Raw genomic sequence first — 20,862 nt, forward strand, 5'->3', positions numbered from 1 at the left:
TGTGACAAACCCATGGCCAGCATCCTATTGAATGGGGAAAAACTGGTTGCAATTCCCCTAAGATCCTGAACCAGACAAGGATACCCACAATCAACATTTTGCTATTTAATGTGGTCTTGGAAGTTTTAGCCAGAGCCACTAAGCAGAAAGAGAAATTGAAAGAATACAAATTGGAAAAGAGGAAGTCAAACTATCCTTATTTGCAGATGCCATATTTCTATATATAGGATATTCAAAAGACTCCACTGGGAAACTACTGGAACTCACAAAAGAGTTTTGTAAAGTGGCAGAATATAAAATCAACACACAAAAATCAATAGTCTTTGTATACATGCACATTTCCATGGCTGAGAAAGAACTCTTTAAGGTCAATGTAATTCACAACAGCTGCAAAAATAAATAAATAAATAAATACCTTGGAATAAATTTAGCCAAGGATGTCAAAGATCTCTATGATTAGAATTAAAAAACATTAAAGAAATAATTAGAAGACACAGAGAAATGGGACAATCTTCCATGTTCATGGATTAGAAGAATCAATATCATCAAAATGTCCATACTAACAAAACCAAACTGCAGATTCAATGTGATAACAATCAAAATACCAACAACATTCCTCTTAGATCTAGAAAAAAAGGATGCTAAAATTCATATGGAACACATGATACCCCAAATAGCTAAAGCAATCTTGTATAACAAAAACAAAACTGGAGGCATCACAATACCAGATCTCAAGACATACTACGAGGCAGTTATAATCAAAACTGCCTGGCAGTGGGGGAAAAAAAGACATGTATGCCAATGGAACATAATACAAACTTGAAAAATCAATCCACACATCTACAATAAACTTACCTTTGACAAAGATGTTAAAATCAATCCATAGAAAAAAAGACAGTCTTCAAAAAATGGTGCCAGGAAAATTGGTCTCCATGTATAGAAGTATGAAACTAGACCTCTGCCTTACATCTTACACAAAAATCCAGTCAAAATGGATCAGACCTAAATCTATGATCTGATACCATCAAATTACTAGAGAACATTGGAGAAATCCTGAAAGACATTGGTATAGACAAAGACTTCTTGGAAAAGACAAAAGAAGCACAGACAATCAATAACAACATTGATGAATGGGATTATTCCAAGCTGAGAAGCTTCAGCAATTAAGAAGAAACACTTGGGCCAGCGCTGTGGCACAGCATGTTAAAGCCCTGGCCTGAAGTGCTGGTATCCCTTATGGGTGCCAGTTTGAGGCCCGGCTGCTCCACTTCTGATCCAGCTCTCTGCTATGGCCTGGGAAATCAGTAGAAGATAACCCAGATCCTTGGGCCCCTGCACCTGCATGGGAGACCCAGAAGAAGCTCCTGGCTCCTGGCTTCAGATTGGCGCAGCTCCAGCTTTTGCGACCAATTGGGGAGTGAACCAATGGATAGAAGTCCTCTCTCTGCCTCTCCTCTCTCTGTGTAACTCTGACTTTCGAATAAATAAATAAATATTTAATGAAAAAAAAAGGAGAAACACTCAGCAAAGTGAAGAGGCAACCAACAGAATGGGAGAAATTATTTGCAAACTACACAACTGATAAAAGGTTAATATCCAGAATTTATAAAGATCAAGAAATTCAACAACAACAAAACAAACAATCCAGTTAAGAAATGAGAAAAGGATTTGAGCATGTATATTTCAAGAGAAGACATTCAAATGGCCAACAGACACTTGAAAAAATGCTCAGGATCACTAGCCATCAGATAAGAGCAAATCAAAACCACAATGACATCTCACCTCACTCCAGTTACAATGGCTCTCATGCAGAAATCAATAGACAACAAATGCTGGCAAGGATGTAGGGAACAAGGTATCCTAATCCACTGTTGGTGGGAATGTAAATTGGTACAGCCACTGTGGAAGACATTATGGAGATACCTCAGAAATCTCTATATAGACCTACCATATAATCTAGCCATCTCACTCCTAGAAATTTACCCAAACCTAAAGAAATCAGCTGATGAATGTCTTATCTGTACTCTCATGTTCATTGCAGCTCAATTCACAATAGCTAAGATACAGAATCAACTCAGATATCCATCAACAATTGACTGGATAATCTATGGTATATATACAATATGGAGTGCTACTTGACTATTTAAAAAAAAAAAAAGGAAGGAAGGAAGGAGGAAAAAGAGAAGTAAGGAGGAAGAAAGGAAGGAAAGAAAGGAAGAAAGGAAGAAATTCTTTCACAGCAAAATGGATGCACGCGGAAACCATAATATTTAGTGAAATAAGCCAGTCCCAAAAAGATAGATATCATGTATTTTCCTTGATTCGAGGTAACTAATAGAGTAACTAAAATGTAATACATTAGAGTGAAATGGACATTTTGAGATTTGATGATTATTTACAGCCCTTGTCTCTTCTGTTGAAGAACAGTGTTATTTTTCTCTTCATACTATTTGTTCAACTCTTTTACTTAGTGTAGGGTTAACTTTATGATCATTAAGTAAACTGAAAGTAGGTCTTTGTAAAAATTAAGAGTGAGAACAGGATAGGGAGCAGCAAGAAAGGTTGGAGCATGGGCAGGAGGGAGAGTAGGGTGGCAAGTATCGCTATGTTCCTAAATCTGTATATATGAAATACACGAAACTTGTATAACTTAAATTAAAAAAAAAAGAAATGTAGTGCATATATACAATATTATTCCAGTCATCCCTAAGAAAGATAAAATGTGCTCATTTTTGACAACATGAATGGAATTAGAGTTCATTGTGTGTTAGGTAAAATAAGGTAGGCACAGAAAGACAAGTACTGCATGATCTGACTCATCTGTGCAACTTGGTCCAGAAAATCTAGAAAACTTGATCTCACAGAAATTTAGAGGGGTGGGTATCAGAAACTGGAGAGAAAAAAAGGAGAGGAAGGTAAAGGCAAAGACGGATTAGCAGGTACTACTAGTTACAGAGGAGGAATAAGCTCTGGTGCTCTACTGCATTGCAGGGGGACTATATGTAATGATAATGCTAGAAGAAAGCATTCTGATTGCTTTCACCACAAGAAGTGATGAATATTTGTGAAGACAGACATGCTTACATTGATTTGAGCATAACACAATGTATACATGTATTGAAATATCACATGGTAACCAGTGTTTGCAACTTGATGTCAATTGTAAAAATTGACATAAGTTAAAAAATTTAAATATACACCAGATTGTCAAGGTTTCCTATGTACAGAAAGATAATAAAATATCTTATTAATGATTTTTGTGTGGATAATATTTTGATAATATTTTAGACATAATAAACTAAGTATCATTAAAATTGTACTTGTTGGGACCGGTTCTGTGGCATAGTAGGTTAAGCCTCCATCTTTGGTGCTGGCATCCCATACTGGTGCCAGTTTGAGTTCCAGCTGCCCTACTTCCTATCCAACTTCCTGCTAATGATCTGGGAAATCAGCAGAAGATGGCCCAACCGCACCCATATGGGAGATCCAGAAGAAGGTCCTGGCTTCTGGCTTTGGATTGGCCCAGCTCCAGCTGGTACAAGCAATTTGGGGGGTGAACCAGCAGATAGAAGACCTCTCTGTCTGTAACTCTGCCTCTCAAACAAATAAATATAAATAAAGTTGTACCTTTTTTTTTTTTTTAGTTTCTTAACATTGTTACTAGAAAGTTTAAAATTACACAAAAGTAGGCAGGTATTGTGGTACAGCAGGTCAGGTCAATGTGTAGGACAGCCATATTCCATGTTGGAGTGCCAGTTCAAGTCTCAGATACTCTGCTTCCTATTCAGCTTCCTGCTTATGCACCTGGGAAGGCAACAGCAACAGATGGTGGTCCAAGTACTTGGGTCCCTTTCACCCATGTAGGTGACCTGGATGGAGTTCTGGCCCCTGTGTTTTAGCTAGCCCAGCTACAACTATTGTGTTACAGGCATTTGAGGAGTGAACTAACAGTTGGAAGCTCGCTCTCGCTCTCTCTCTCTTGGTGTGTGTGTGTGCACATGGGTGTGTGTGTGCACACACGTGTATGTGTGTGTAATGCTACCTTTCAAATAGATAAATGTTTATAAATAAAATTACACATATTACTTGCATTACATTTCTGTTAGAACTGATGTAGATAAAATAGATATCAGATAAACATGAAGAGAATAAGCTCTTTCTAGTAATTGTTTATAAAATGCATCATCCTAGTGCAAAAAACCAATAGTCAGTAAATATTTCTCTATTTTGGTTTAATTTATAGGGTCAATTTTTTTCTCAGACACAGCTAAAATAATTTCTTAAATGTAAAAAGATAGTTTTGTATACTTTCCCACCTGCTACGCAATGTTTGTTTCCATTTCAAATGTATCATTGTCTCCCTGTATAGACAGCAAGCTTTTTGAGACTTAAGTCCAAGTCTTTCACCTCTTTGAGTACTCAACACTGCTTTATCTAAACAAGCATTAGGCACTCGATAAATACTTGCTGGTTAATTTTCAGATGCTGTTCTGTGAAAATTGAAAAGCAGGCACTCTGTAAAAAAGTGATTTATTGAAGAGATGGGCTATTATTCTTTGGTGCTACTAGATTGACTGTAAATCAAAATATCACTATTTGTTGTTCTTGTCTAAAAATTTATCTGTTGCTGCTTTGGAGCCTTGTTGACCACAAAGCTTCTATTGAAATCAAATCCAGAAAAAGCCAGATCATTGGAAATCAAGGACATATTTGTTTCATGGGGGGTTTTGAGAGGCTGACTTCAAAGATTGGACTTTTTCAATATACTTGTGTATGTTGAAAAACAGGTAGAATTCTATGATATTCAAAGAAATAAAATGTATTCCAGTGATTCTACATCAAAATGAAAATAAACTTTTCAATAACGTACACTGTCCTCCAAGTGATAGATTTCCTATGATGGTGATGAGCTGTCAAGTGACACAAGTCTTCATGTAGACACTGATTAGCCTCCATCAGAAATAGAAAGGACAGAGAAAGGGAAAGCTCTAAGGCTTTCATTCTGTTAATCATGCCAAACCTAACTGTCCACTAAAATGTCTAAAGACAGATATTCTGCATCCCTATATGGTAAACAGTGACACATGTGGCACCACTGAATCTATTCTCAGAATAAGTACCTGAACAAGTTCCTTGTTATCATATAGCAGCTAGAATCACCTATACCACATTAAACCATACTGAGTGAACAGAGGCCACCAATTTTATGCACAGCATGTTACAGGCATTTGAGAAATACTAATCATCTTCCAAGTGGGCATGGTGCTGACCCTCTTCTTTGTTCTTTGGATCCAGAGTATACTTTCCTCCTGTTCTTCAGGCCTTTTATTAGAGAATAAAGCTCTGTTCAGTATTCTAATAGCTCCAAAAAAGAAGCTATTTCACCAAAGAAACTATCAAGGATCCCTAGTTATTGTACCTCTGTGATAGCATTACCTAACTTATCTTAGGTTAGAGCCATCTATCTTCTCTTCTATATTGAAAATTCTCTTCTGAATTGTAAATTCCTTAACATTAGAAAAATTTCTTTCTCACCTCTGTGTTCCTCACAGCATCTTTTTGTAAATTAATTTTTAAATTTTGTATTAACATGCAACACTTGCACATTTTTTAAGGGGAACAATGCAACATTTCAATACGTGTACATCTTAATGAGAATATACCAGGCAAGCACCTGTCTGTTTCTTTATCTCTTCTTTATGTTTGGAGCCAATCAGTTACTCTATTCAGGTTTTATGAAAATGTATTATACATTATTATAATCTATAGTTACTCCACTATGCTGTGAAACACCAGAACCCATTATGTTAATCCTACTGTGTTTGGTACACATTATCTAAACTCTCCTATCTACCTCCCCACATCCTGCCCATTCTCTAGTAATCATTATTTTAAATTTGGATTGAATATATTTGAGTTGAATATATTTCCTTGAATTACATATTAATTGTAACTTCCATATTGAGAAGGAACATGTCCTCTAGTTCCATCCATTTTCTGCATATCTCAGGACTATATTCCTTTTCATGACATAATAATATTCTATTGTATTTACACTGCATTTTCTTTGTTCATTCATCCATTGATTGGCATCTACAATGATTCCGTATCTTGGCTCTTGTGAATAATGCTGCAATGAACATGGGCATGAAGGTATCACTTTCACATGCTAATTCGATTTCTTTTGGATATATATCCAGAAATGGGAGAGCTGGAGTGTATGTTTAGCTTTTTTAAAATATTTATTGTTATTTATTTTTGTCTACTTGAAAGGCAGAGCAACACACACACACACACACACATCTGCTTGCTCACCTCGTGAAGGCCTGAAAAAGTCAGGCTTGGGCCATGCTGAATCCAGAAGCCCAGTACTCCATCTGGATCTCCCACAGAGGTGACAGGGGCCCAAACATTTTAGCTATCATCTGTTGCTTCCCATGATGCATTCACAGTAAATTCAATTGAAAGCAGAGTAGGCAGGACTTGAATCAGCACTCTGATATGGGGTGTGGGTGTCCCAAGTGCCACTGTAGCCCACTTTGCCACAATGCCTATCCCTTATTTTTAGCTCTTTGAGGAGCCTCCATACTGTTCTCCATAGTGGCTGGACAAATTTACACTACATCCAAGAGTGTACAGGGAGCCCGTTTCAACCAGTTGCTCATTAGAATTCATTGTTTTTGTCTTTTTTATAATAGCCATTTCACCTGGGGTGAGATGATACCTAACTCTGCTTTGATTTGCGTTTCCCTGATGGTTGGTGATATGAGCATTTTTTCATATGCTTTTTGGCTCTTTGTATTGTATTTCTTCTTCTGAGAAATATAATTCTGATCGTTTGCCCACTTATTAACTGTTGTCATTGTTCATTTGTAGTTGACAGGGTTTTTTTAAGTTCCTTATATATTCTGGATATTAATCTTTTGTCAGATGAGTAATTTGCAAGTATTTTTCCCTCATTCTGTTAGTTGTCTGTTTTGTTGAATGTTTCCTTTGCTGTGTGAAGGCTTCTTAGTTTGATATAATCCCATCTATTTTCCCTTTTTATATCTGTGTCTTTGAGTTCTCACCCAAAAACTTGTTGCTTATGCCAATGTCTTGAAGTATTTCCCCTATGTTCTCCTGTAACAGTTTCATTTTAGGTCTTACATTTAGAACTTTGATCCTTTCTTAGTTGATTTTCATATGGTGGGGGAAGGGTTTTCTCCAGTCTTTTGCATACTGATATCCAGTTTTCCCAGCATTATTTATTGAAGAGGCTATCTCTTTTCCAGTGTTTTCAGCTCCCTTGTCAAAAACAAGTTGACTATAAATGTGTGGATTCATTTCTGTGGTTTCTACTCTGTTTCACTGAAGTATGTGTCTGCTTTTATGCCAGTACCTGCTGTTTTTGTTTTGATATCTCTATATTGCATCTTGAAATCTGGTATTGTGAAGCCTCCAGCTTTGTTCATTTAGTTCAAGATTGTCTGGGCTATTTGAGGTCTTTGATGTTGCCATATAATATTATAGTTGGTTTTTATTCTATAAAGAATTACTTTGATATTTTAATGGAAATAGCACTGAATCTGAAAATCAATCTCTGTATAATATAGACATTTTTAATATTAATTCTTCCAATCCATAAACAAGGGAGATCTTTCCATTTTGTGCTTTCTGTTCAATTTTTTTCACAAATGTTTACAATTTTCCTTGTAAAGATTTTTCAAATCTTTGTTTGAATTTATTCCAAAGTATTGTTGAGGCTATTTTAAATGGAATTTCTCTTATAATTTTTCTCATCAAGTTCGCCATTGGTGTATTAAAATGTTACTGATTCTAGTGTGTTGATTTTGTATCCTACAATTTTAATGAATTTGTTTATGGAGTCCTTTGTATTCCCTATATACAGAATTATGACATTTTCAAACATGGAAAAATTGAATTTTTCATTTCCTATTTGTATGCCTTTAATTCTTTACTTGTCTATTGGCCTTGACTGAAACATCCAGAACAATACTGAATAATATCAGTGAGAGTTGAAATCCTTCTCTTGTTCTAGATCTTAGAGTTAGTACTTTGAGCTTTTCCCATTCAATATGATGTTGAGTCTGGATTTGTTATACAATGTCTTTATAATTTTGAGTCATGTTCCATCTATATTTACTTTGTTCAAGATTTTTATAAGTGAGTGTTAAATTTTATCCAATGCTTTTCCTGTACCTACCAAGATTATGTATTTTTTATTCTTCATTCTGTTGATATAATGTATTACATTACTGATTTGTATATGCTAAACCATTCCTGAATCTTGGGATAAATTCCACTCGGTCAGAGTAAGTGACATTTTGATGTGCTATTGATTTAGATTTGCTAGTATTCTGTTGAGAATTGTTGCATCTGTGTTCATCTGGAATATTGGTTTTGGTTGACTTTCTATATTGTATAATTAAAAAAAAGTAATGTTGATGTTGTAGAATGATTTTGTAATGGCTCTCTCCCTTTCAATTCTTTGGATTCTGATTCAACCTCATTGCTCATTTTTGTCTGTTCAGATTTTCTATTTCTTCATAATTTAGTTTGGTAAGTTATATGTATCTAGAAATTTATCAATTTCTTCTAGATTTTCCTATTTAATGGCATACAGTTGTTTATAAAAGTCTCTAATAATCCTTTTTTTATTTCTGTGGTATCTGTTCTACTATAATATCTCCTTTTTAATCTGACTTTATTGAGTTTTCTCTTTTCCTAAACTAACTAAACACATCATTTTTATCTTTTAAAAAAACCACTCTTTTTTTTTTTTTTTTTTTTTGACAGGCAGAGTGGACAGTGAGAGAGAGAGAGAGAGACAGAGAGAAAGGTCTTCCTTTGCCGTTGGTTCACCCTCCAATGGCCGCCGCGGTAGCGCGCTGCGGCCGGCGCACCGCGCTGTTCCGATGGCAGGAGCCAGGTGCTTATCCTGGTCTCCCATGGGGTGCAGAGCCCAAACACTTGGGCCATCCTCCACTGCACTCCCTAGCCACAGCAGAGAGCTGGCCTGGAAGAGGGGCAACCGGGACAGGATCGGTGCCCCGACCGGGACTAGAACCCGGTGTGCCGGCGCTGCAAGGCGGAGGATTAGCCTGTTGAGCCACGGCACCAGCCAAAAAAACCACTCTTCATTTAATTAGTCTTTTGTACTGTTTTCTTAGCTTCTATTTCATCTAATTCTGCTCTAATTTTTGTTATTTCTTTCCTTCTACTGACTTTGGGGTTGGTTTTCTCTTATCTTTCTACATTCTTGAGATGCATTTTTTTAGTTTTTTTTTTAGTTTTTTTTTAGTTTTATTTACATGGGTGCTTATCACTATAATTTTTTCTTATAATTCCTTTTGTTGACTCCCATAAGTTTGAGTATGTTTTAATTTTCATTTGTTTCAAGGAATCTCTCAATTTCCATTTTTATTTCTTTAATAACCCATTCTTCATTCAGTAGCATGCTGTTCAGTCTTCATGTATTTGTATAATTTCTAAAGTTTCTTTTGCTTTTGATTTTTACTTCATTCCAAAGTGGTCAGAGAAGATATGGAATATTATATTGATTTTTTAAGAATCTGTTAAGACTTGTTTCAGGCCTAATCTATCATTCAGAGTGTTTCATGTGCCATTGAAAAGAATATGTACTCTGCAGTCATTAGATGAGATATCTGTAAATGAAGGTTGAGTCCATTTAGTTATATTGTAGTTAATCTCCAATGTTTCTTTGTTGATTTGTCTCATGGATCTGTCCATTGAAGAGTGGAGTGTTGAAATCACTCACTGTTATCATATTGGAGCTTATCTCTCCCTTTCGAACAATACTATCTGTTTTTATAAAACTGAATGCCCCTGTCTTAGGCAATGCACATTTACAATCATCATATTGCCTTGTTGAATTGATCCGCTAATCATTAAAGAATGATCATCTTTTACTATTTAGATATCTTTTGTCTAAAAGTCTAATTTGTCTGAAATCAGTATAGCCACTTAACGCTCATTTTTGGTTTCTGTTTGTTTGGAATATCTTTATCCATTCTTTCACTTTCAATCTATATGTGTCTTTACTGGTGAAGTGATTTTCTTGCATAAAACAAACTGCTAGATCTTTTTTAATCTTATTAGCCAATTTGTATCTTTTAATAGGGGGATTTATCACAGTCATATTAAAGGTATCATTGATATATAATGGCTTAGTCTTGTCATTTTTTCTTTAATATCTCTTCTGTTCATTTTTATTCTCCTCTGTTTTTCTATATGGAACACCCTTAAGTAGCTTCTATGAGGTAAATCTGGTGGTGGTGGTGAATTCCTTCCATTTTCACTTGAATTGAAAAATCTTTATTTCCCTTCATTTGAAAAAGATAGCTTGGGTTAAATATTCTCAGCTGGCAGCTCTTTTCTGTCAGTTTCTGAAATACATTATTCCATTCCCTCCTGGCCTGTAAGGTTTCTGATGAAAAGTCTGCTGTACTGAGAGTTCCTTAAAAAAAAGTAAATTTCCCATGAAAATGTTAGAATTCTCTTTGTGTGGCACAGTTGAGAGTTGCAGTTTTGGCTATAGCATGGCATGGTAAGAAGCCTTCCTGATCATATCTATATGGAGTTCTACAGATCTTCTGTATTTACATGTCCATATATTTTTCTAAAGTTAATTATTTCATTAAATATTTTCCTGTGCTTTTACTCCTTTCTCCCTCATGCATTCCAATTATGAGAATATTAGTTCACCTGATGGTGTCCTAAAGATCATGATGGCTATCTTCATTCTTTTTTATTCTGTTTTAGTTTTATTGTTTTTTGGTCTGACTGGGAATATCTTTAAATTTAGATATTCTTTCTTCTGCTTGATCTAGTCTATGTTGAAGCTTTCAGTTATATTTTTATTCAGCTCTTCATCTCTAAGATTTCTGTTTGATTCTTTTTCAAGATCTCTATTTTTTATGAAATTTTTCATTCTTATCATGTATTAATTTCCCTAATTTCATTTAACTATCTACTTAATCTCTTGTATTTCTTTTGAGTATGCTTATAATCATTCAACTGAATTCTTTATCAGTCATTTTGTTAAATCTCCCTGTGTCATTTGATATCAATTCTAGGTTCATTTGGGGACCTTATATCACCTTGTTTTTTCATACTTCTTAAATATCTCTATATTGGTATTTTTGCATCTGATAAGTCAATTGTGTTTGTTGCTATTAAAGGGTGGCTTTCATGGATTGGAGGCATTTTCCTGAATATGTGTCTTCAGGTATCAGTTTGCTAGATTACTTTGACTTTAGTTGCATCTGAACAATGAAGTGTAATGCTTTTCTCTCTCTCTCTCTCTCTCCCCTCCCTTCTTCCCTCCCTCCCTCCCTCCCTCACTTTATTCTGTAAATGGATGTAGTGGCTGCTAGCAGGGGCATGGGTGGCTCCTCTCATTCCTAAAAAAGGAATGTGGATCCTGCTGGTGGCTCAGCACAATGCAATGCTGGTCCCAAGAACAGAGTGTATGTATCTAGGTTCTGCCACGAGTGCCCCCAAAGGTAGAGCAAGTTTGGTCTTTGGTGGGGCTGAAGTTTAAGGCACTCATTAAAGCCAAGGAAGGCTAGAATAGAAAGTCCTGCAGCAGGGAGGTGTGCGTGAACAAACACTCACCAAAGCTGAGGTGGGCTTTAGCTGCACCAAGACTGGAGTCAGTTGCACTCACCAAAGCCAAGATACAGAGAGAAGGGAGCCATACAGCCCAGACTGGTGTACATAATTAAATATACCTATTATGCTATGTGGGTTCACTGCAGTAGAGCTGGAGTCAGGGATGTTACCAAAGCTTGGTCCCAGTAAAGCAGGTAGCCATGTATCCCCAGGTGGGTTTGTGAGATCAAATATGCACACCAAAGCTACATCAGACTTAGGCTGCAGTGGAGCTGCATTTCAGGGCACTCATCCAAGTCAAAACCCACTGGATAAGGGAACCACACAACCTAGGCAGGTTTGCATGTCTAATCATATTCCCCAGAGCTGGGGTGCAATCAGGAAGAGAGCTGTAGTAGGGCCTTTAAAAATATATTTTTTTTATTTGAAAGACAGAGTTACAGAGACAGGTAGAGAAAGAGAGAGAGGTCTTCCACCCGCTGGTTCATTCCCCAGATGGCCGCAACAGCTGGAGCTGTGCAGATCCGAAGCCAGGAGCCAGGAGCCGCTTCTGGGTCTCCCATGCAGGTGCAGGGGCCCAAGGACTTGGACCATCTTCTACTGCTTTCCCGGGCCATAGTAGAGAGCTAGATCAGAATAGGAGCAGCTGGGACTAGAACTGGCATCCATATGGGATGCCAGCACTGCAGGCCTGGGTTTTAACCCACTGTGCCACAGTACCAATCCTTTCACATCATCACTGATGAATATAACCAAAGATAGATGCAATAAATGTTCACTTGGCTGTATTGAATACAGAGGTGTCTGTATCTCTTCCAGATACTGGTTTCTTTCAGATTGTACCGAGTGCTAAGACTGCTCTATCATATGGTTATTCTAAATTCTATTAATATTTTGAGGAAACTCCATACTCTGTTCCATAACGGATGTGCAAATTGATGTAATCACCATCAGCAGTGTATAAAGACACCCTCTTCTCCACATCTTCGCCACTTGTTAACTCACAGCAGGTTTATAGCCATTTTAACAGGTGTGAGGTGTTACTGCCATTGTGGTTTGCATTTGCATTTCCCTGATAATTAGCAGGGTGGATACCTGTTTGTCATCTGTGCATCTTCTTCAGGAAAACATCTATTCTTTGGCCCATTGTTTAACTAGATTAGTTGAGGTTTTTGTTGCTGTTGTTGTTATTGACTTGTATGAGTTCCTTTTATATTTTTGATAGTAACCTCTTATCAGACGCACAGTTTGCAAATTTTTCTCCCATTCCATTGGTGACCTTTGCATTTTTATAAATTTTCCCTTTGCTTTGCAGAAACTTTTTATTTGATAAAGTCTCACTTACTTTTGCTTTTGTTCCCTTTGTTTTTCATGTCATATCCAAAAAAAAGCATCACTAAGGGCAGGGCATTAAAGGATCATAGGTTAAGCAACCATTTGTAATGTCCACATCCCATATCAGAGTGCACAGTTCAATACTCAACTACTCAGCAAGCATGTGATTCAGCTTCATGCTAACGCACCTGGGAAACAGATAATGGCCCAAGTCCTTAGACCCTACCACCCACATGAGAGACTGAAATTGAGTTCCAAGTTCCTGGCTTCAGACTGGCCGAGTCCTGACTATAGTCAGAATTTGGGGAAGGAACCAGCAGATAGAAGCCATTGTCCCTGTCACTCTGTCTTTCAAATCTATAAATAAATAAATAAATCTTTTTCAAAAATTATTGCCAAGATCAATGTTGAATTAGTTGATTTTTCCATCCTACAAAGAAATATCTCAACCAGACCTCTTTATAAAGAAAGGGCGGGAGGGTGGTGCTGTGGTACTGAGTTACGCTGCCATCTGCAGCACCAGCATCCCATATGGACACCGGTTCGAATTATGGCTGTTCCACATCGCAAGTGCTTGGGTTCTTGCACCCATGTGGGAGACCCAGAAAGAAAATAGGATTGTTTTGGTTCATAATTCTGGAGGTAAAAGGTCAAGCAGTCTCACTTTGTGATGATCTTCCTGCTGGCAAAATCCTGAGATGATGTAGAATATCACATGGCAAGAGACGGGGAGTGTGCATGTCTGTCTATGTGTGTGTCTCTGTTATGGGTTGAGTAGGATTTGTCTGCCCAAAATTCATGTTGCTCTAACCATGATGTCTCAGTGTTAATGATGGATTAAGGGAGGATAGTTCATCTAATGATGGCATCATCTGAGATGTGGGCCAGTGGGAGGAGTTTGGGTCATTGGGGTTGTGCCCTTGGAGGGAGGTTCTTACAGGTTATTATTTGAGGTCAAATTCAGCCTACGTGTTCCCCTCCCCTCCCCTCCCTTCCCCTTCTCTGTCTCTCTCTCTCTCTCTCTCTCTCTCTCTCCTGGCTCACCATGTGATCAATCATCCACACCTGCCATGAGCAGCCTCCATCAGATACTGGACTATGTGGCTGCTCAACCCTGAATCTTAACCCCAAACTGCAAACTGAAATAAATCTTTTCTTTACCAAAGAAGCTTCCCTCAGTTAAAGTAATCAAAAGCAGACTAACATGTTTAAGTATAATCCTGATTCAGCCAGGGGAATTCCACCCTAATAGCCTTATCTAATCCTAATCACTTACCAAAGTACACACCTCTGAACCCTAAAGTCAGATTAAGTTCTTGCCTACTTAATACCTCACAAAGGCGATTAAATTTCCACACATGAAACCTTGAGGGACACTCAAAATACACCCAAACCATAGTAAATGTCAAGAAGCTTTCCCCCAGTTTCCTTCTAGGATTTTTACAGTTTTAGGTCTTACATTTAAGTCTTTAATCCACTTCAAATTAACTTTTATAAGTAGCATAAGATGGGGATCCAGCATGTGCAAATCAGTTTTCTCAATTTTTTGTTTTATTGTTTTATTTGAAAGGCAGGAGACAGAGGTAGAAAAACAAAATGACAACAGATAGAACTTTCTCATCCACTAGTTCATTCACCAAATGCCTGCAACTACTGAACTGGTTCCAGCCGAAGCCAGGAGCTGCGAATTCAATACAGGCTCACCAGTTGGGTGTCACGAACCCGAGTACCTGGCCATCGCCTACTGCATGCCAGGACATACATTAGCAGAAAGTTGGAATCAGGAGTGAAGAAAGACTTGAGCTCAGGCACTCTGATATGAAACGTGGGCATTCCAAGAGGTATCTTAATCATGGCACCTAACCCCCCAACATTATTTACTGAGGATACTATTATTTATTGAAGAGTATTCTTTTAGCATCTTTGTCAAAGCATTGTAGACCGTATGTGCATGGGTTTATTTCTAGGTTCCCTTTTCTGTTCCATTGTTCTATGTATCTGTTTTTATGTCAGTACCATACTATTTTGCTACTGTTATAAAAATTATGGTACATATTACTATAGTTTTTTAATATATTTTGAATTCAGAAAATGAGATGCCTCCAGCTTTATTCTTTGTTCTCAAGATTGCTGTGGCTCTCTGTAGCTGTTGTGGTTCTATGTGAATTGTAGGATTATTTTTCCTATTTCTGTTAAAACTGTTATTCTCCTAGAAGATTTCATTGGCTCTGTAAATTGCTTGGGGTAGTTTGAACATTTTGAAAATATTAATTCTTCAAGCACAAGAGCATAAGATATCTTCCTGTTTATTTGTGTCTTCTTCAATTTCTTTCATCAACAGTTTTTAGTTTTTGGTGTACAGAAATTCTCCCCGCATTCTGATTAAGTTTGTTCCTAAGTATTTTATTATCTTTGTTGCTATTGTAAATAGGATTGTTTTCTTAATTTCTCTTTTAGGAAATCTGTTGATAGTGTGCAAGAACACTATTGATTTGTTTAAAGATTTATTTATCTGAAAGGCAGAGTTAGAGAATCTTTCCGCCAGAGGTTTACTCTCCAAATGGCAGCAAAGTCCTGAGCCAGGCCAAAGCCAGGAGCCTGTGACACCTTCCAGGTCTCCCACATGAGTGACAGGGTTCCAAGTACCTGGGCCATCTTCTGCTGCCTTCCCAGGTGCATTAGCAGGGAGCTGGATTGGAAATGGAGCAGCTGGGTCATAAACCACTGCTGATATGGAATGCCAGCATTATAGACTGCATCTTAATCTATTAAACCATAATGCCAGCCATAACAATTGATTTTTATAGGTTAAGTTTATATCCTGCAACTTAACTGAATTCATTTTGACAATTTTAATGGAATTTTTGAGTGGTTTTCTATATATAAGCTCATGTCAACTGTAAACAGAGACAACTTAACTTCTTCTTTCCTATTTCAATGTTTTTTATTTCCTGAAAAATTGCTCCAGTAGCTCTTCCTGTTCTATCTTGATTTAAAAAGTAGCAAGAATGATTACCATTGTCTTGTTCCTGATCTTGGAGAAAAATCTCTCAGTTTATCTCCATGGTGTGCTGTTACATGTGGGCTAGTTATTTTGCCTTTGTTATTTTGAGGTACATTTCTTATACCCAATTTTCTCAGAGTTTTTAATCGTAAAAGAGTATTGAATTCTATCAAATACCTTTTCTGCATCTATAAAAGTGATCACATAATTTTTTATTTTGTTAATGTAGTAATCTCACTTAATGATTTGTGTATGCTGAAATATCTTTGTATCCCAAGGATAAATCCCACTTGCTCATTGTGTATGATCCTTTCATTATGCTATTGAGTACAGTTTGCTAGTACTTCAATGATAATGATAATTTTAGCATCTATATTTATCAGAGCTATTTGCCTATAATTTTCTTTTCTTGGAGTGTCCTTGTCTGGCTTTGGTATTATAATAAGGGCCTTGTAAAATGAATTTAGAATGTTCATTTCTCTTCAACTTTTTGAGATTGTGGAGAAGAATTGCTATTAATGCTTTAACTGTTTGGTAGAATTCACCAATGAAATCATCTGGTCCTAAGCTTTTGTTTGTTGGGAGATTTTTTACCAATGGCTCAATCTCCTTACTTGTTATACATTTGTTCAGCTTTTCTATTTCTTTGTGACTCAGTCTTGGTAGGATCTGTGTTTATGAATTTATCCATTTGTTTTAGGTCATCCAATTTTTTGGCATATAATTGTTCTTAGCACTCTTAGGATCTTTTGTACTTCTTCATTACCAGTTGTAATGTCTCCTTTTTTGTTTCTGATTTAAATTATTTTGTCATATCCCTCTTTTTCTTAGTCTTGCTAAAGACTGGACATTTATTTTAAAAATCACAGTGTTTAGACTGAGAATGAGGTAGGATGCAATGGGATTGAGTGAAGCAACAGAGGAATAATAATGTTCAGAGAAAACTAGGGAAAATTTAACAACTTCTTTGATTAGGAAATTGTGGACCATGGAAGCAGATTTAGCCTATTGAAAAATCTTTCCTATGACTTGGATGCTGAAAGCACTTGTAAGCATTTACTTTGGACATCCTGCTTAAAATATTGATGAAGCACATTTACCTCTCCTCTTTCCTAAAATGCCACAATGTTCCAGAGAAAGGATAAATGTGCCCATGAGGATAAGGGAGAACACAAACAGTAAGCAAAGGTGTCACTCCTGGAACCTGAAACCATGTGCAGATGTGAGAACTGTCTTAGCAAGTCATAAAGAGCAGAAGGCTGACTGCGAGCAGGAGCACAGCCAAGAAACAATAGAGTTCATGGTGCACAGCCCCAAAGGTCCCAGATACAAGAGACTCCAGGGACACTTAAGATATAGGAGGACAGGAAAGAAAAGAATAATTGAAAACCTTCATGGGGAGTGGAGTTTGTCTATCCTCTTTTCAGAGGAGCCTGCTTTTAGCTCAAGTTTTCACTGACAGCTTAGCTAACAACAACCCAAGGCTTGGACCTTGTCAATCATCCTTGGGTGGCCATTTACATCAAAATCCTAAGTCTTCAAGATCAGCAGTTGTTCCAGCACCTGGTTACCCATCTAGATTCACCGTTGCTCCAACTTAGCTTGGAGGATTTCCTCTATGTTTGTGTCAGTTCAGCCATTTGTTTTAAAAAGTATATGTGTTTTGGGGGCTGTGGCACAGTGAGTCAAGCCACCACTTGTGATGCTCACTTCCCACACCTGGTATCCTATATGCAGTGCCCGTTCAAGTGCCAGCAGCTCACTCCCAGCCCAGCTCCCTGCCAGTGCACCTGGGAACGTAGCAGAAGATGGCCCAAGCATTTGCACTCTTCCCACCTGTAAGGGATCAAGATGCAGTTCCAGGCTGCTGGACATTTGGGGAATGAATCAGTGGATAAAAGATGCCTTTCTCTGTCTCTCTTTTCTCTGTCCCTATGCCTGGCAAATAAATAAAATAAAAATTTTTAAATGTATGTACATGCTCATTTTTTTACAGTGGGGATATGTTTAATGGGACATTTTTTAAAGATAATTCATTATTATATTTCCAGAAGTTTAACTCTATTATTCTTTATATCCTAAATACTTCATAATAACTTTTGGAGGCAGATTCCTAGAACACTTTTCCCAGTGCATCAGCTAAACTATCAACCACATCTCTCTATCCCATAGAAGATTGGCAATTTACTGTCCCAGACAGGTTTAATGGAGGACAAGAGGTACAGGTAAGGAAGGGGGTGAAATCCTATATTCGCTTTCACAGAATGGTGACAGCCAAGCTTAGACCTCTATGCTTGACTTGGAAGAACCCTCTGTAAGGTGATCATCCCAAGAGAAAAGACCTAGAAATGCTGATATTTGAGGTCTCCCAACAGAGATAACAAGACCTTAGTCGGTAGCCCTATAGTAAAGCCAGCCACTCACCAACCTCATGGATACACATGCACTCACTATTTCCACAGCTTTGTGGAATAGCAATATCCAACTTTAAAAGACAACTACGAATCAGAAGATTTTCATGAAAGAAATAGAAAACTGTCCAAGAAAGAGACAAAACTTGAAACAGAAAACCTAACCCATTTACAATTAACATGTAAAAGAGAAGATTTTGCCTCTGTAAAACAAGAGGATACAAAAAGAAATAATTATGGTTTAGAAATAGTTCATAACTGTAGGATGAAGAGCAGATTCTAAGATTTTCCAGGGATGGAAAAGTAGTCTCATGAAAGTATCAGTAATCAGAATTTCAAGAGTAACCTCAATCAAAAGTAAGAAGCTACACTGTAGAATGACAATGTAAAAGACAACAGAGAAGTGCTTTAAAATCTTCAGAAAGGAGATGTACTCTAAAGGTAAAGGTAAAGACATGCAAATTCTCTGATCATTTATCTCCCAAGAACTCTTTCTCAGGAGATTAATGGAAGCTAGGTGACACTAAAATGAAGATATTTATACAATCCCAAGAAGAAAAAAGACATGGTATCCAAAAAACAGAGACTGTACCAGCAGTACAATGAATAGAATTTCCAGGTTAATGGAGTTCAAAAGTATATACAGATGAACACTATGTAGCACCCCAGATTCAAACATAGGAACAGGGAACTCTGGAAGAAGAGATAGTACTAAGCCAGTTGGGTCTGTTTTAACCTATAGAGGAAAGACTTATGGGGCCGGTGCTGTGGTATAATGGGTAAAGCCGCTGCCTGCAGTGCCAGCATCCCATATGGGTGCTGGTTCAAGTCCAGGCTGCTCCATTTCTGATCTAGCTCTCTGCTATGGCCTGCGAAAGCAGTAGAAGATGGCCCAAGTCCTTGGGCCCCTGCACCCATGTGAGAGACCTGGAAGAAACTCCTGGCTTCGGATCTGCGCAGCTCCGGCATTGCAGCCAGTTGGGGAGTGAACTAGTGGATGGAAGACCTCTCTTTCTCTCTCTTTCTCTCTCTGCATTTCCCTCTCTGTAACTTTGCCTTTCAAATAAAATAAATAACTCTTTAAAAAAAGATATATTCATAGTCTTTTCGTGTGCACTTCCAGTAGGTACATTGAAAACTCGGTGGGTAGGTAAAAAGGAAGTCATTACTAACTTCAGCCAAAACAAAATTCTGTCATCACAGGAAACATGTGACTCAATCTTGAATAATAAGGTGAACAGTGAATAATAATATAACCAAAATGGTTATACACTAACATAGGGAGCAGAGTGTGCAATGAGGTGAGGCATTGAGTGTGAGACAGCACAACTCCTTCCTTTACAGGATAGTTTTTCGATAGATACTAAAGCTGATTAGTGGGTATCTGGGACTCCTCTCAGTAGAAGCATGTTATTTTGAAATTGGGAGATGAACTTCAGAAGACGCACTTCCTGAAGTTTCCATGGCAATTGCTTCTAGAGAATCATAGGGGAATAGAGGGAAGTGTGGAGGAAAAGGGACTACTGGTTTTATTATGTCTGATAGAAATATTTGTCTCCCAATGATACATATGGATTGATTTTTTTAAAAAATCTAAAATTAAAATTTTGAGAAAGTAGAATCATATACTGTTCTTCAATTGTTTTAGAATTACATGTGTATCTCATTTGAATGTGATTTCACCCTTTGCTGCTGAGAGTCCCTGTTTCATCTAGTTTATAGATATACATTGCCCTCCAGGGGTAGGCTAGAGGATTTACTGATATTCACTCATCCTCACATCAACCATATGAGGAAGTTCACTGCACTTCCCTGCTCAGGTAAGGAAACAGAGTGTCTGCAACAGAAAATAAAAAGCAATGTTCCCACAATCCTTGGAGCAAGGAGTAGTTCTGTGATATAACTCTGACCCAGAAGAAGCACTCTAATATGGTAGGCAGCTCATCTTTTGTCAGAAACATTGGACATGCCGCAGTCTTTATGGAGCAAGAAGCATACAAAACACACACACATAATGAATGCTGGAAAAAGCCAAAAGTGCTGATCTTCTCAGTGAGCCAACAATCCATCCAGGACTATGTACCTCCAGACCCCATGTTAATTGAAGAAACTAAGAATGTTTAGAAATACTTCACCCACTCTAGGAAGACTTACTGTTGTGCATACCTGAACACAACCCAGCTGACACAAATTCCAAAACCTCTTCTGTCTCTCTCAGATCCTGTGCCTCTCAGATGCCAATTAAAGCTGTCAGAGAAGCAGAGGACACCTCACAAGACAGGTTCCTCCTTTTTATTGTTCTATCTCACACTTCTATCCAAAGAGGCATGGAGGCAGGTGTCAAAAGTGTTGATGGATTGCAATGTCACAAAATCAGCCAACTTCCTAAAATGAGTCATAATTTCTTTGGCTTGGTGGACTAATCAATCAAACTTTTGCTTTTGAAGCTATTGAGGGAATCGCCTAAGATGGCAA

This window comes from Lepus europaeus, chromosome 17 (assembly GCF_033115175.1).
Source record: "Lepus europaeus isolate LE1 chromosome 17, mLepTim1.pri, whole genome shotgun sequence".
NCBI classification, from domain to species: domain Eukaryota; kingdom Metazoa; phylum Chordata; class Mammalia; order Lagomorpha; family Leporidae; genus Lepus; species Lepus europaeus.